The sequence below is a fragment of the Camelus bactrianus genome, chromosome 29, assembly GCF_048773025.1.
Source record: "Camelus bactrianus isolate YW-2024 breed Bactrian camel chromosome 29, ASM4877302v1, whole genome shotgun sequence".
NCBI lineage: Eukaryota > Metazoa > Chordata > Mammalia > Artiodactyla > Camelidae > Camelus > Camelus bactrianus.
In genome coordinates this window covers 17,041,915-17,059,158 of record NC_133567.1, presented here as the reverse complement: position 1 = coordinate 17,059,158, position 17,244 = coordinate 17,041,915, and the positions used below count along the sequence as shown (strand labels likewise).

Genomic DNA, 17,244 nt, shown 5'->3' with positions numbered 1-17,244 from the left:
GTGTATCACCCGCTTAAGTCCCTTTAAGACCCCAGTCCCACCACCCGCGCCGGTAATATCTTGTGGGAATAATAACGAATTCTGGACGATTTTTCCTCTCAGAGCGTGCAGATTGCTTATGAGTTATTCCTGAGTGGGTCTCAAGCCCGCTCACTTGCATCTTCAGGCTTCGAGTGGTCACCATTCCAACCTCCCCTCCCTGTCCTCTCCTTCCCTCCCTGGCAGCCCCGGCTCAGCCCAGCCCAGTCTAAAGACCTCGTCCTCTGGCTTCTCGTTCCTTGCTGCTGCAGCTGCTGCTGAAATTCGCTGTGGCCGCTGCCTCTTCCCGCTTTAATCCCAGACCTCCAGTCATTGGGCAGCTCCTCAGAGGCAAGAAGTCAACACCATGGCAACCCGACAAGCCTATCAAATCGCCGGCTGGCGTGACAGCAGCAGCACTGCAGGCAGGAGTGGGCCGGGCAGGAGAGCAGTGGCCACTCGGCGCAGGTACACGGGCCGGCAGCGGACAGCAGCTGTCAGCCCCCACGGTCTGGCTACACAGATGTGCACCGCCCAGGTCATACCCCTACCCCATGTCCCTTAGTAGGTCTGGAGGAGGAGGAGGAGAAGAAGGAGGAGGCATATAGGATTGGAAAAGCTTCAGAAAGAGAGTTTCAAGCTAAAAGTAACCGAATCCCTAGATATCGTAAACTAAAGATGCCTTGTGCCCCCAGGATTCCAGGAAACCAAATCACAGTAGCCTCAGAACCAAATTTAAGGAGTTTGCACAAAGGTGTGGAGTTTTCTTTCACCAGTTCTATCATCCATTTGAACAAAATTAACGGAACATTCTGTTCTGGAGTTCCAAAAGGATAAAAGAAACGGTGGCACTTTTAACTTCTACTGACTGCCAGTGTTGGATTCTGAAAAAAAAAAAAAAAAGGCCCCGTGTTACTTTCAGCGGTGCTCATTGACTGCCTTGGAAATGACCTCAACTTTACCTGAAACTGCCTCTGCCTTGTTCTCTCCTAAAATGCGTGCTGTGTGTAACGTGTGTTCTAGATCGTGATTCTCTAGAGAAGAAACAGAGGAGACTAGGAAATGGGGGACTGGGAAATCTGTGTGTTCCTCCTGGGCCTACCTGGGCTCTGTATTTCCTCATTTTTCGTTAAGAAACTCCCAAATAGGCCGACAAAAGTCAGGACTTTAACTAATATTTCAGAACATCCTGCGAATTAACATGAGATAGATTGAAACTGCATTTTTTTTCTTTTTTCATTTTTAAAAGCACACAATGTTTTTGAGAAGCGTGCAACATATTGTTTCTCCTTAGTTTACGATTTCATTGTGAAACCTTTGACAAACATTTGTGCAGGAGTATGAGCGCTATCATTGATCATATAAACTCTATCGCTTATCATTGATTCCTAAACTTCAGAACGCAAGTTTGTCTGATGAAGTCATATAGGACAGAAAGAGAAATCCATTTAATAATGAAGTTAATGTGTCATATTGAGGAAATCGTGTATGAATTCTAAAATCTACTCTTAAGTCCACTCCACATAAACACAATTCACTAAATAAACAACTTTCATATAGATCAAACACTTTAACGTTTTTAGGCTCTCAGTGTGTAAGTATTGAAATTATCCTTGGCATGCATAAAATCCTAGAGAATTGGAAAGGTTTCTTAAAACAGCAACTGTAATATTAAGCAAAGTAGGACAGAGAGCCAATTTTTTGTGACTCTAGAGAGAAATTCAATGAAATCTTGAACTTCATTTCCTTACTTTCTCTATATTTCATTGTTGATGGATCCTAATATTAAAACAGTACATTTTCAAAATATAATTTACTACAGACCCAAAACGGGTCTAATAACTGACATTGGAGAAACAGGTCATGAGATACTAGAGAGAACTTTTGGACATAATAGGACTCTCTCTGCACTGAAACTCTAATAACATTCTGGTAACATTTCCTTATTCTGTGCTACTCTGCAGAGTTGTTCAGTGAAGAACCGCCAAGCACACAGAGCTGAGATTTGGTTATAGTTTAAAAGGTTATCTCAATGCCAAAGTTATTGATACCCTTAATTTTTTTTTTTTGCCTAATTCTCATTACATCTGACATGTACTGAGTGTTTACAGTGGGAAATGTAAGAAAAAACATAATGCCATGATTTTAAATCAAAATGCCTGTATTTAATCTGTTATCTCCCAGAAACAAACTTATAAATTTCAAATGTTTTTCCAGAGAAGTTAAATGAAGTGTGCAAAAACCTTTCAGTACATTTTGGTTTCAGTGAGGATAAATGAACACAGGAAATATGATACTATTTAAAACTGTATTATTTCATTTAATAAATGGTACATCCTCGGTTAGTGAAAAACTTTAAATACCTTAGGTTCTGAGATATTATTTGTGTATGAGTGTGTATGTCTGCTAGCCGAAGACATGAACAGATACTGTCATTCCAATGTTTATCTATATGTAATATTTCTAAGTTAAAAAAATTAAAATGAAGTTCACAAAATACATTATACTTAAATAACAAATATCTAGATATTCTATTAGAGCCTTTGAGTTTCTTAGAAAGGGCTATTTTTTCTTTACCATGTATAAATTATCAGAAATTAAACAATTTTGATATATACTATACAGCTATCTATTTTTTAATTTTAGTGTTACCCTTAAAAATGCCCTCAGATCATACAGTACACGACCATCTGTTTAAATATAGATTTATGAATCATCCACATGTTGCTAGTCAGCTCTTCATTTAAATCTTTACATTTAAAGTTATTTTCTATACCTTTAGTGTCACTGTGGTTATTGTTGGAGGGAGCAAATGGATCTTTTTAGCTAATGAATAAGATGGTGGAATTAAATGTAGCTTAAATGCTAAGTTAAAAAAAAAATCAGTGTAAGGATGCCTTGCTCATTTTCAGCAGAGTGGGTACCATCTCCACAGAGTTCATTCGTGACCTTACCTGAGTAAGTACTTTAACTTAAAGTATGAGATGCACCTAGAGGGGTAATACATTGAGCTTAATAGGAAGACAGTTAATAACCTTTTTTCATCCCTGTGCACTATCAATCATGGCTGTCACCAGTCTGCTGAATCAAAGCAAAAGTGTTCTTCACAGATGACTGATTAGAAACGCAAAATCACAAGATCCATCTTCATGGTCACTTTTATTATAGTCATTTTTAAACTGACAGCAACCTGCTCAGTTTCAGCACACTGGGCATCACAAATAGTGTCACTCAGTGCAGCTAAGCATGAGAAGAGGTTGGTTGGATTATACTTAAAAATAATTAGGCCCTCAAACCTTTGTGGAGCCAAGAAAAAGGTATTCCTCTCTCCTTCCCCTGTTCCACTCACCCACCTCTACCATGACTTGCTTTGATTCCACTGTGTTATTAGTTCACCAACCTGAAGGGAAGTGATCAGGGTATAGTTTTATCCTTGTTAATTATCTAGGAATTAAGCAACAACTATGTCCACTGGATAACTGGATACAGGTAACTTCTGTCAGCTTCCTGACAAATAACTTTGATATCCTTATAGTGAAATTGGGTTCTATTTATATAGAAATATGTTTTTAGATGGAAAGCCTCAGGAATCTAGGTAGTCAGGTACTAGTAAATGCTACTCGCATTGAGGGGTTGTCCTCTGTTGAAGGCATTTCATGGCATCACCTGAATGCTGTAGCATTGGAATTACTGAGATTAGAACTATTTCAATGTATAATCTTAAAGCTGGTCAAGATAGTCAAGGTTAACTATTAGGGAACTATGTAAATTCTTGTTCTACCACCCTATATTATTTCCTTTTCAGCACTAGAATATTGGGGGGAAAAATGACAAATTTGAAAAACCAACAAGTAGATACACGTAAAAATCATTAAACTAGGAGGTTTGAAACAGTTAAGTCTGAATCAAATAATAAGGAACTTCATCTTGACTTCGAGTCTTGATCTTTATGCTACAAATACTACCCTTTCAGGTTGATTTCATGCTATTTTCATACATTCCTTTAGAATATTTTATGATATGATAGGGTACTAATGATACAGACATGTACATGGGGGAAAATTTTAGTAGAAATATTTCAAAGCATGTTGTGATCCTCCTGCCCATTTTATAGGCTCCTTATTTCATATTTCAGAAAAGAAAACTCAATTGAATTTTAATTTTAATTTAGTAATTTTAACTAAGACACACTCTTTGAAATTTCTGTGCAGTTATCTTTTCCTTTCATCGCAAATGTTCATTTTCTTGTTAGCAGCTGAATGCACAGAGAGAGAAAGAGAGGAAGAAGGAGACAGAAGAAAAATTATTAGTATTTCTTTACATAGCATAATACCATCATACTCATTTTCGAACAAGTTAATATTCTACCTTTAATTCCTATCTGTAAAGCTACCAATTCTTTTCCTCTGTCTCTATACAAACACACACACACACACCTTTCTGCTTTATTCTAGATTATGAGAATGCTTTTCTTGTCTGCACAAAATACACAGATTGACAGGACACATATATAACAATATATCTGTACTTATATAGATGGTAATAGATGCATAAATGTACTTTCTATGTAGAAGGCTAGTATTAATTTCCTTAATTATTGTACTTTGTTTATACATATTTTTCTATAAAGTTAAAAGATTATGAAATATCCCAATTAGCTATTTAGTTTGATTTTACATTCTTAAGTAAATGAAGTTGTCTCAGAGTATACATAGATACATGGGTCATTGATATTTTAAAATATTTGCACTTTATAATCAATGACAATACTTCCTGATATATTGTTAAATACGTAAAATTAGGATTAAATGGAATGCTTACATATTTTAAAAGCTACATAATTACATACGATTGTTACATGACAATGTAATAATCACCTTAATGGCTTCATTTTCAGTTTAATGATAAAAACATAATTTCTCCTGAGAAAATGTGTGTGTGTGTGTGTGTGTGTGTGCATGCTTAGTCTGGGTACATTTATACTTTTAGAAAGGATAATATCCTATAGAATTTAATATGATTTCTTTTAAAGTCAATTTTTGGTATAAAGTATTCTTTGTGAGTAGTCAGAATATTTATGGAAAAGAGATTTATTTGAAATATCTGGACTCACTATACCACTTTTTGCTACAAATCCTAATTCAGTGAAATGATATGCATGATTTTTGGCATCATCTTGGTAATCTATGCCTGTGGTCACTGTAGACCTTAAACGTTAATCTTCAGTATGCGTAATAAGTATGAATGTTCATATGGTTTATACAAATTATAGATCTGGAATCATGTCTTCCTCTATAGATGAATTTTAATAAACAGAAAATAAAAATAATTTGCCTTTAGATTTAAAAAATTTAATCAAAACTACTTTAAAAATTAGTTCCTTTTGAAAGTTACTGTACAGAATCATTGTTGGAGAATTTTCTGTCTTGACATGATTTGAAAACAACATTCACTTACATTTAAAGCATTATGGTTAATTTAGAAAGCTTTTTGGGGGAAAAAATCAGCATCTTTATTTACTTGAAATGTTTATCAGGCTATTCTGTTGCTGTTAATTTGAAAAACCTGTCTTAATTTGTGTGCATTGTTTGTGCTTACATTTGCTTCATTGAAAATGTTCTTAGGTTTAAGCATATAATTTTATTTAATACTAGAATATCATATGATAAGTGGGCTAGTATGAAACCCACAATTTAGTTGGTAGAGATACATTTAATATATAAATACATGTTCATCAATTAATAGTTTAAACTAAAAAAGACTAATGATGTTTGTGCATTTCATTTGGGCTAGAATTTATACTTATGCTTTACAGGTAATATATGATGCTTGCATACATATACACAATTACACCTAAATTTTCTCAAATTTAGATTATTGACTTCTTTAAATGGTGCAGTGCTGTCACACACGAATAGTACAATTATCTTTGCCATGCTTGTATTTATGCAGCCTGAATATGCAGTTATGACATTTCTGTCTTTCCTCGGGTATGATTTTCCCTTGGTACTGGAATTGTTCTTTGTTGAATCTGTGATAAAAAAAAAAAATCTGTTATATGAGCGTCAGTTTGCAATAAACGTGTGAGAAGATGTACGGTCAGGATAGACTGGCCATCTTTTAGTGTGTCTGTTCTACCTGGGCTGCAGGGCTCCAGCTTCAGCTCCCAACTAGTGATATGTAAAAAGAAATGAAAGCAAAGGTCATACAAAAATCACCTTTAACAGTTTGTAGTAAAAAAGAGAAAATTTCAAAGTATTTACAGTAAGTTGTGTAATTTTATTTTAATTTCTTGCCTATATTAATTTTTTAAATGCTGCCACTATTACTGTAACTCATTTAAAATTGTCATTGTGTTCAACTCTTACTTTTTACTTTATAGAAAAGATACACAGTCCTCTAAAATCTCTAAAACTGAAATTATTATTTTCTCTCCCATTCATATTCTCCAAAGCTTTCTGCCACTCAGCCACTGAAGCTAAAGAATGTATTTTTTAACAAATAGACTATTTTGATCAGCAGGCTCTATCCTTATCTTGAATTTCAGTTTATAAGAGATATGCAAATAGATTTAATGACAACTTTTCAGAAAGCACTCCAAGATGTTTGTGATTGTTTTCAAGTAAAAAATTTTAGGATAATACGATATAAAGATCTCTTTTTTGATAGCTAAAGCTTTTCGATGTAAACCTTCACTTATATATTACACAACCACTGAAGAATTTTAATGTATTGCAGTTCATTTTGCAATATTTGCACAAACATTCAGAGCAGTATTATGTTGCTTAGTTATTTCATTATATTATATTTCACATTTAGATTTTCACTTGAATTTTCCTGTTTTCAACATTTGGATATCATCTCATTAACTATCATAAACCAGTAGTTTAAGGAGGGGTAATTCTGAAATGTAAACACTCCCTCTAGAATTTTACAGCATTGCCATGGAAGCGAAAGAGGGGACTAGCATTACTTTTCCCCAAACATTTCCCTGTTATGATTATAAGAAAAGATCAGATGCTGTGGCAATTTTTTTCATATGTGATCTTTCTTTCGAATCATTTTCAAAGTCAACTGTCCTTAGACCTTATTTTCATCTCCACAAAGCATTAAGTTTTGCTTCTTTGTAAAATATTTCTTCATAACATATTTTAGTTTAATTCACTTTTTAGGAAAAGAAACACCCAAGCTCAATCTGGAGACCTCCTTCCAACATAATTTAGCTGGACCTTTTCTTAGTAAAGGTTTTCTGGTTTTCATTTTCACTTCATATTCTCAAATAAAAGATCCTTTGTTGTCTACCATTTGATTGGACTTAATGAAAAACACTCCATTTTAACTTAACAGTATTTCCTTTTGAATTTATTATATTTAAGAACACTGTCAAAAATCAAACATTTAATCTCAGGTTTTTCTATTTCAAAATATATTACTATCACATGGCTCAGTGAGGTGATGTAAAAAGGATACTGAAAAGATTTCAAAAAGAAAAGCAAAAGCGAAAAAACCCGGCTTCATTTTAATAGGAAACTAAATACTATGGCTAATGTGCAGATTGGGTGCAGCAGCTGACTGCAGACTCACATGTGACAGGGTGCCAACAGCGGGATTGTGCAGTATTGACTAAATGAGGTTCACTGATTTGTATTGAGGCTAATATCTTCTTTAAACAATTCCGTGTAAATTGTGCGTATAAAGTCATTGGAAGCTATTTCTCAGGACAGCCTCGCTGGCTAGCTACCTGCTGGAGTGAAGAAGGTAATCAATAGGAAGAAATAGAGCTGAGCATGAGCCTGGGAAGCTTCAGAGCAGTTAAAGCTGATAAAAGTAGATGATGTCAATATTTGGGAATAGCACAACTCTAGGATAATAGACAAAAGAGAAGTGCATATGTTGTAGGGCGTTCAAACAGGGGCAAAATTAAAAGCCTAAGTGGCAGATGATGCCCTGGGCTGCAAAAGACATTGTTTATTACAGGTATTGGTAAATTTCTCCTGAAATCCAAACACAGCAAGATGTGATATGAAAATGGTACCTAACTTTTCTCAGCAGCTTAAATGCCCATTTCCCTCTCAATGGTCAGTAGGTTTCTGCTCCTGATTAGTCTAAGAGACTGTCCTCCAAACATTTGGCAGATATTTATACTTTTATATAGGTAATACTACACGTCTCAGGAAGAAATTGTATTTTTTTAATTCTCTAAATTGTTTCCAAGATATAAGAAATAAAATAACGTAGAGAAGACAAAATGAAAATAGGCTGTCTGTTAAAGGGTGATATCAAAGAAATTAACAAACCGAGTTGCCTTTGCATATACTTATAATGATAGCAGACGCCTTCTTTTTTAAAGGTATTAGACTTATTGGAAGTGAGGTAATGGTATATTTTTACTAATTTAATACTGAAAATCAGTTTCCTCTTGCTGTCAGGTGATGAAATTTTGTTCTTCTGTGCTGATCTTTCTGTTGATGTATTATGACATAGTCTGTCAACATGAACAGATATGTGAAAAGAGATTGGATGACTGAGACACACAACCTGCATCGAACTCTTCTTGAATTTTAATCATGTTATCATGTTTGGGTACAACAAGTAAGATTGTGATTGCTTTAAAATGCTGTATTTTTATATAATTTAAGCCCGAGCAAAACAGGTGGACGATGGCGAGGCTTTAAACCTGAAGGAGTGAGTTAAATTCAAAGCATGTATTTCAGAATACCTTTTAAAAGCACCTTTCACATCATAAGTTGATAACTTAAAAAAAAAAAAACCCATTTGTAAAAGATAAATTTCTCGACAAAGAGGAGAAATCCACTCATGCACATGTGATTATCAAACATAGCTATTTTCTCCTAAATTAAACAATTCCACAACTGTTCCATGCTTCTATTGTCACAAATGTTTTTATTGTTTGGTGTTAGATATCTGGATTATATCAAGCACATGATTCTGAAGTTAGGTAAAACAGCCAAGCTTGATAGCTTTCACTCAATATTTAAAAAAAAAAAAGAAAAGTTATTAGAAAATTAAGTGTATTTTGGGGGGAACCTAACATTTTAAACATTATTTCTACCCATAAAAATACAGAAAGAAACACATTTTACCCCTATTTTCTTTATACTTTTATTTTAGGAGTAACTATTTATTTTGAAAAGGATTTTTCACTTTTATCAAATCACACATTGGAGTTATTAATCTAAGACACTAGAATGCAGTTAAAGTAATCTCATACTCCAAATACATAATTCTCATAAGCTTTCCTACAAATAAAATTCGCTTTTAAAAAATTGCTAGTATGTTGTCATACATCCCCTCTTTTCATCTTGAATACAGAGAAATAAAAAGACCCTTCGTCATTACTGAACTCTAAAGAAGGCTTCGTTTCAAATAAAGTATGAATTTTGATTTAGAGACACAGAAAAAAAATCTTTTAAGATCTATACTTCAACTAATTTGTTAATCTTGTGCCACTTTTAGCATTTGTCACACATATAGACCAGGAAATTGGCTCCATCTCATTCTAGCTCTGTATTGAATTAAAAACCTCTACTGCAAAGAGGAGCATGATGTGGGGAAAGAATAAATTTAGTTCTTTCTTTAGTAATGCACATATATTTCCATACATTTCACATCCTAAGGGAGCCTATGAATGCATTCAATAAATACAAAACTATAAACTATAATTTCAGAAAAGGGAAAGGTCTCAACATAGTTTTTCCTGATATTAATAGACCATTTTAAGTTTGAAGACTGAAAATTAAATAATTTCATACAGTTTGTTTTGCCTCTTTTTCTTTAACAAACATCATCAGTGTTAGAAATAAATCTAAAATAATGAATCTTAGTTGCTCCTTTCACTTGGATAATATTAGCAGTTTTAGATCAAAGCCAATTAAAGATCAGCAGTGACAAATTGAGAAAAATGTTTTATGCCATTTGAATCTATCTTTGCATTCATTCAATCCAGCAAAGTCCACCTTGGCTAATTTAGTGGACATGGTATGCGAACCATTGATGTGTATTCATTAAAAGGAGTGGCCATTCCTATTTTATGTTTCTAGGCTAACAGAAAAGGTAGTTTTCAAGAGTCTGATAATACCGGTACCGATTTTAAGCATGATGGCTGCATTTCTATGAAGATTTTTGTTAGAAATGAAATATGCCCTACAGGGGAAGGAGATCACTAGCTCTGATATGGACTTGCTAAAGGTGCAGTTCACTATACTCTCAAGTATTTGAATCTGTGGCTGTGTTTTGAGGAGACAGTGCAGTGTGGTAGATTTATGATGGCCTCACGGAAACAGAGCTAGCTAAGATTATGGCATACTTGTTTAGGAAAACGGTGAAGTGAAGGTTCCTGATTTACACTGACATATATCTAGATGAAACCATCATTTGCAAATTGCCTTAAGAAGTCATCTTTTATTAGTGCTTGAAGGTACTGAAAGATACATATCTATTTTAAAACATATTAAGAATCCTGATATTATATTTGCAAGAATTTTCTTTTAGATCTTTAGGTGAAAAATATTTTTACTTGTACATTTCCATTTTCTAAATACCTTAAAAATTAATCTCTGGTAAAAAAAAAATCATGTCTCATTAAGAAATACATTCCATAATAGTTAATATGAAGAATTCTGAAAACTGTCACAATAAATATGTTTATTAATAGAGATTCAAAGTCTTTAAGGTTTTTGCTTTTGTTTTTTCGTATTTATGTTATGATTCAATGATAAAGAAATAACCTTACAAGACTGTGCTTGAATCTGTCCACTTATAATCTGTCCCTTCTTGGCTCCTTCCTGTTTTAAATGTTTAATCAACATGGTCTTCATTTGAAGGATGTGACTGTTTCTCCCTTATTTTGTGAGGTCAGTGAAGATACTCCCTGACTAAGTTCAGGACTAAAATTGGGAGCATGTATGTTCATAGGCTTTTTTTCCCTATGGGAAGTCTTATCTGTGTATGATTAGAAATGACAGAATGCACGACACAAACTTAACAATCATTCTGCTGAGCATTTCCAATTCCTGAGACCATTATTTCTTGCCACCCCTTTTTTCATTTTTATCATAGCTCACAGTGTCACCATTTCTATCTAAGAGAACCCCACTTTTTTCCCCAGATCCTGCACTTCCAATTTATATACTCCTCCTTAATCTGAGCAATTAATGTTTGGGAAAAGACAAGAGTGTTACACAATTCAGTAACACAGCTTTGAAACTGCTGAAATCACAGCCCCTTGAAAATCCTCATTCTCTGGGTACCATTATCCTTGTATTTTACAGCTTAGGAGTTTGGATGTTAAATGCTGGTATTGTGTGAAGTGGGTGTTCCTGGAAGTCACACTTATGAATTATTGTTTTCTCCAACTGCTTCCGGGCATAAAATTTCTCTAACAGACAACAGCTGACAGACTGGGAGAATCTGGCTCCAAGTGTCAGATAACGTCTAACTCTAGTGTAAGTTTTGAAAGTATCTTTTGGGTCTCTTTTCTTAGGGATTTAGTAAAAACAATGGAAGCCATAGGAAACAGATATTTCCACTGTTGGCCTAACCCCTTTAACACAGCTCAGGATCTCAGGATCCCTTTTTTTTTATGGTAAGAAACACATCACATGATATCTACCCTCTTCACCAATTTTTAAGTGCTCAGTACAGTACTCAACTCTAGGCACCATATTGTACAGCCAATCTCTAGACTTTTTTCATCTTACGTAACTGAAACTTTTTAATACATTGAACAACTCCAGACTTCCCTCTTCCCGCAGACTCTGCAATCATTTTACTCACCGTTTTCATGGATTTGACTGTTTAGATATCTCACACAAGTACAATCATGCCGCGTCGGTCCTTATTTCACGTAGCGTAATGCCCTCCAGGTGCCTATGGATACCTTTCCTGGTCTAGCCTTGTCCTCCCCTTCCTTGGAGGGTCAACAGAGATGGGGGCGCCATTGGAAAGATCAACACAAAATAAAACAGTTCACTAACTAGGAGACTGCAGTAGGGGAAGGGTCAGAAAAGAAAGACTGATGAATTCTCATAGGAAACAAGTATGGTGAGGCTTGTAGCTGCCATTTGCGCCACTGCAGGCAGTTGGGAAGCAACATTGATGTTAATTGAGTGTTCACTGCATGATCAGAGCTGTAATTCCATCATCACATGCATCCACTCGGGTCCCCACTGAGGCTGGTACTATTACGCTCACTATGCAGATGAGGAAACTGAAGCACAGAGACGGGAAGTCACTTGCCCAAGTAGACAGAGCAAGTCAGAACCAGAGATGGGACCCATGCCCCTTGAGATGTGTCATGCTGCTCTCCAGTAGTTACTTAGTGAAGAAATCTTTTCTTTGAACCCGAGGGAGTAAAATTATAGTTCGTATCGATGGAGGAGAAAGAGCCCTTCCTGTCCCTCTCCTAGCTGAGAAATAGAGAAAGCATCCTTGGCCAAAGTCGTCTGACTTTGTCTGGCTATTTTGTTCTGAAGCAGGGTAAATGTATCAGAGTTAGAGATACTGCCCAGGATACAGATGTCAGAATGTTGGACGTGGCGGCTTTAATCTTCGAGGTTCTTTTTTGGCGATGTGGTGTCCACACCCCAGCTATGCTCAGTGGCATGAATTTACTGGTGGCTTTTTAGAAGATGCACAAATTTAGTAAAATCCAAGTATTCCATGTGAAAGTCTCTCTTTTGAATTATGTATTTCTGTAACAATAGGAATTATTGATGGAGTGCATCTTCCCACACCTGTATTCTTTGGCTGTGGTTGCTGCCTTCACATACTATTGTATGAGATCCAGTGTAAACCCTGTGGTACAGTGGGAGAATTTATTGTTTTTTATTCCTTAGATAGGATTTAGTGCTTAACTGCCTATATTCTCAACAATGATTGCTTTTATTATTTCTCTTGCATTCACTTTTGTTCAAAAAGGCATTCACTAAAAATTGCTTGATTTATTTACTCATAAGAGTTGCAGACTATGTGAAAATGGGCCCTACTTTCAAGCCAAATCTTCTTACAGGTATATACTCTGTTGAGGTAATACAAATATTTTGTTTCATTAAAAAATTATAGCACTTCCTTACATGTACAGAATGCTTCCACAGAAAGCAGGTGCTCAATAAATGTTAACCAAAGAAATACATATTTGCTTTGATTAAAATCTGGTTTAAAGGGACTGTAGGTCTTTATATCGCAGTATTGGCTATTCAGACTGGTTAAATTCAAAATTACTTTGTTTTTTGCCCCTAGGCTGCCATGAAGATGGGGATACAGGCAAATGCAGTGTGCTGGCACCAATAATGATGGACACGGACTGTCAGAGAGGTACATAGTTACGATTAAGCAAACAGTCGAACAAAGTACATAAGAGTGCAAGCAGCGGAATCAGTGAAAAGTGGGTTAGAATTCTAGCTCATTTAACATAGTGTTGTGACCCTAGGTCAGCGATTAACCTCTTCAGACCTAGTTTTCCTTTTCTATAGGGTGGGTATTATAAATAACAGAAGGAGATACCTCAAGAGATGGTTTTCAAATGACATGTGAAACAGCTCAGAGCCTGGCAGTGTATACGTGCTCAGTAAACTTCACCGGCCCTTATCAATACATAGGCTACTTTGATGGCTCTAAGTATAAACTGGTTTGTTGTTTGGAAAGTGCTGTTTTTTTGGCATGTTACCCTAAAAAACGATCTTTCAAATCAAAAGCGATTTTATTTTGAGGATTCACTTAAGAAACAAAGCAGATTTAAATCCAAGAGGAAAATCTTTAAAAACAGGGCTGTAATTCAGAAAATTATGATTCTATAAACTTGTTGAGTTCCAAACATGAAACTTGAACAATTTGGTTTTATATGTGGTAGAAATAACGTATAAACAAAATTTACAATTAAGTGGGATTTTCTTTTCATAGTTGGCACGGGATTCACATGTCTGCACTGTGCTGTGGCTACTATGGTGAATGAGATACTGCATCTACATTTAAGAAACTTACAGCCCAATGGCATATTTAGTGACCAAAATTATGATGTAAGAGCATTAGGGGGAATATTAATTGCATGAAATTTCAAATTAATTTGAAAGTGGAAAGTCAGGACTTAATGTATGTTGTGGACTACTGAGAATGCTATGCTTTTTTCAAATCTTCTAAAACTCTTCATCTGTCACTATTGTGTGTCCATGCGTGTGTGTGTGTGTGTGTGTGTTTGTGAACTGAGAAAACAAAACAAAAAGTCCTCTTTTATTCCGGCTTTCATTGCTTTGTTTGTAAAAGAAATAATGTTTTCCTCTCTCACCCGCGAGTGAAGATACTGTTCCCCTGAAGGAACAATTACGTGATGCATAAGCTGACGTGCAAGGCTTATTTGTAAACAATGAAGTCGTTATTCATAGCAAAATTTTGTCAACGGAAGTAAGAATATTTATGATAAGTTTTCCACATTCTTTCATTTTTAAGTTTTCTGCTTTCTTTCAAAGTCTGCTGGGCAGTGCCATACATAATTTTCCAAAAAGAAAGGCAAAAATCTTTCTAACACTGACAGGAATAATATCCCATCTCTTCCTTGTCCTTTGACTTGGGTGACTTGTGCCCTCGTGTGTGACCACAAGGCGCCCTTTCTGTTGACAGTTACAAGGAAAGTATAGATGCTTTGTTGAACTGTTTCCACAGTCCAAAGAAGCCAGGATGTTCAGGATGATCTGAGCAGCATAAGTGTAACTGTATAAAGCCCACTGTAGCCGTCTTGCTGGGCACTTAGACAAAACAGACAAAAGGAGAGAGATTGAGCATTCCTAAATTTTCTACATATGTCATTCATAAACGAAATGAATTAGATGAAAAATAAATTTAGACTTCCTATCTAATTTCACCTTGTAGATTATTAAGTAGAACTTTCTAACTGCTAGAGACAAAAAATTCTTATATTAGATTGTTGAAATTAAACCCAATTCAATTTTAAGTCTATAAACTGTAGTAAATTCTCTTTTTTGCAAGAAGGCTATTAGGCATTATTTTCTATTCAGTTTGGTATTAACGTTAAAAGCATGTCTGACTGCCATCTGTTATTCCAGGTGCCATCGCATGGAGATACTGGTTCTGGAGTGTGACTCTGGTATTCTGTGTGCCAAGCCAAATGGGAACCAAACAGATCTGTAGTGCTGGCTTCCTCACCCTGGACTGCTGCTCTCCCAGTGTAACCTCATGAGAGAATTAAGGTGGTGTATTTTCCAAATCTTTTGAAAATCATTTGTTATTTACCCCAAAGTCCAAGATTAAAGAATGCCCACATGCCAACAAGGAACAGGAAAACAATTAACTGGAAGAAAAAGAGATAAAGAATGCCAGCAAAGCTCTGATAATCTTTAGTCTTTTCATTAGCAGATTTACTCTGTCAATCACATGACTGATATATCCTGGGTGCCCACAGGGTACCCGAAGAAGAGGCATTGCAGAGTTGGAGGTACAGAGCACGGACAAGACTGGAATTCCTACCTGTTAAATGGGAGTGTGATGAACATTTAATTCCGGGACAATGAAGTCCTCATCTCATGAACAATTATTACAACAGATTTCCTAATACCTGAAATTTCAAGATAAGAGTGTTGATTAGAAAGGAACAGACAACTCTGGTCACAGGTCAGTTGTGAGAAAAAATTATGTCTTATCTGTATCGTGAGTTTAGAAGTCTGGACATCAGAGGAAATCAGAATGTCAATGGAAAGAGGTCTGTGAAGGATGTTATCAGGCAGTATTTTTCTGTTTCAATTTTATTTAAGCCCAGGTGTTTGTAGGGTAGGTACTTATATTTGAGCTGTGATATTAGTTCGTGCCTGATTCCCAATTTTGTTTTTATTCCTGTTAAGATCTCTGATATCCACTGGCTGATATCTTAGATCCAACCCACATCTTGAGACCATCTTATCAGACAGAACCCTGAATATCAGTAACTTTCTCCATATCATTTGTTATCCACCACCATACAATTTGTGCCAAGCCCCGGACTGCGTATTTTATATATATTATTTTAATTACTGCCTAAAGCAAATCTAAAAAGAAAATATTATTCTGGATTCCCACCTAATTTTTACTAGTACTTTTGTTTCTCATATTCCTCAGAACTTGCAGTTTTGCCGCATGACAACTTTCCAGGGGCTCTCTACAGCTCCAGTGAACTCCAGAACCTGTGTGCTCTCACCAGAATCCACCTGCTGGTGTTGCCAACCGACTGACTCAGTGAGCTTTGAATGAACTGGTGTTCCCTCCATGGTCAATATCTGGATTCAAGTCAGGTGTCTCCTATCCTCTCCACCCCCAGATTTGTGAATAGTTCACTATTTTGTCTTGTTACTGAGACAAGTATTGTTGATGGAAACTTTGGCTAAAGGAAAATTATGGAGCATTTTGGCTTATACTCATGTCTCCTCCTCACTGTGGGGGTTTAAATGTTTCAGTGAATTGAGTCAATTGAAGTTCACTTGAGTCTAATAGGGGATTTTCTGATCTAGAGATCCACATGGATGCGTTATAAATTGTATAAAATCCCATGCAGATTGTGACATGATTATCCTATATACACAAAGAGAAAGAAATATGTATAATCTGATGATACGACTCCTACAGTTATTTTTGAATATTTACCCCCACGTAAGAGCAAGTGTGATCCTATTGGACTGATGTTACTGATTGTTTTAGCCCACTGGATCTGAGCACTATCAGACGTGGGCCCCGCTTCTCCTACCTCACAAACTTTCTCCATTTTCCTGATGTAAATTAATACCAGTGTTGTGGTGATGTTGGTTGCGGGCGGGTGGAGTAGGGATGTTTTATTTGTCATGGGAAACAAAGTATGTGGTTGCTGACTGTATTTGACTACATCTCTGTACGGATGGCGGGGGTAACGATCTGACAAAGAGACATGAGTCAGTGTTTCCTTAATTGTCCACCCAGGTGGTACTCTCGGAATTTTCCCAGCTTTTGGGTTTTTTGATCACATACACAACGAAAAAAGAAAATATCATGAGAGAGGAGTGGTAGAGCTGTCAGTTGCTAAGATGCTGGTTCCAAAGCTTCCGTGCATACTGGTGCTGAGAAAGAGGAGAACAGAGGAACCGAGACATTTTCTGTAAGTTAATGAGAGTAACTAGAAGTGAGTTTTGGACGAGGCGCTGAGAAGGTAGCAGCACTTAAGTGACAAAAGCACCACCAACCAGAATGGGACAA

General features: G+C 35.9%; 1 long non-coding RNA gene across 3 annotated transcripts in view; it reads left to right on the top strand.

Annotated features, from left to right (window-relative positions):
* LOC105066248 (uncharacterized) overlaps positions 1–17,244 on the top strand; it is a 44,805-nt gene that overhangs the window by 9,972 nt on the left and 17,589 nt on the right. Inside the window, exons 2-6 of one of the 3 annotated variants that reach the window (XR_012503222.1) lie at positions 13,279–13,353; positions 15,096–15,239; positions 15,452–15,660; positions 16,141–16,257; positions 16,972–17,146. This is a non-coding gene — a long non-coding RNA (uncharacterized LOC105066248). Of the gene's footprint in view, positions 1–13,278; positions 13,354–15,095; positions 15,240–15,451; positions 15,661–16,140; positions 17,147–17,244 lie in introns of all 3 variants that reach the window. The other 2 variants (XR_012503221.1, XR_012503220.1) reach the window with 2 other exon arrangements.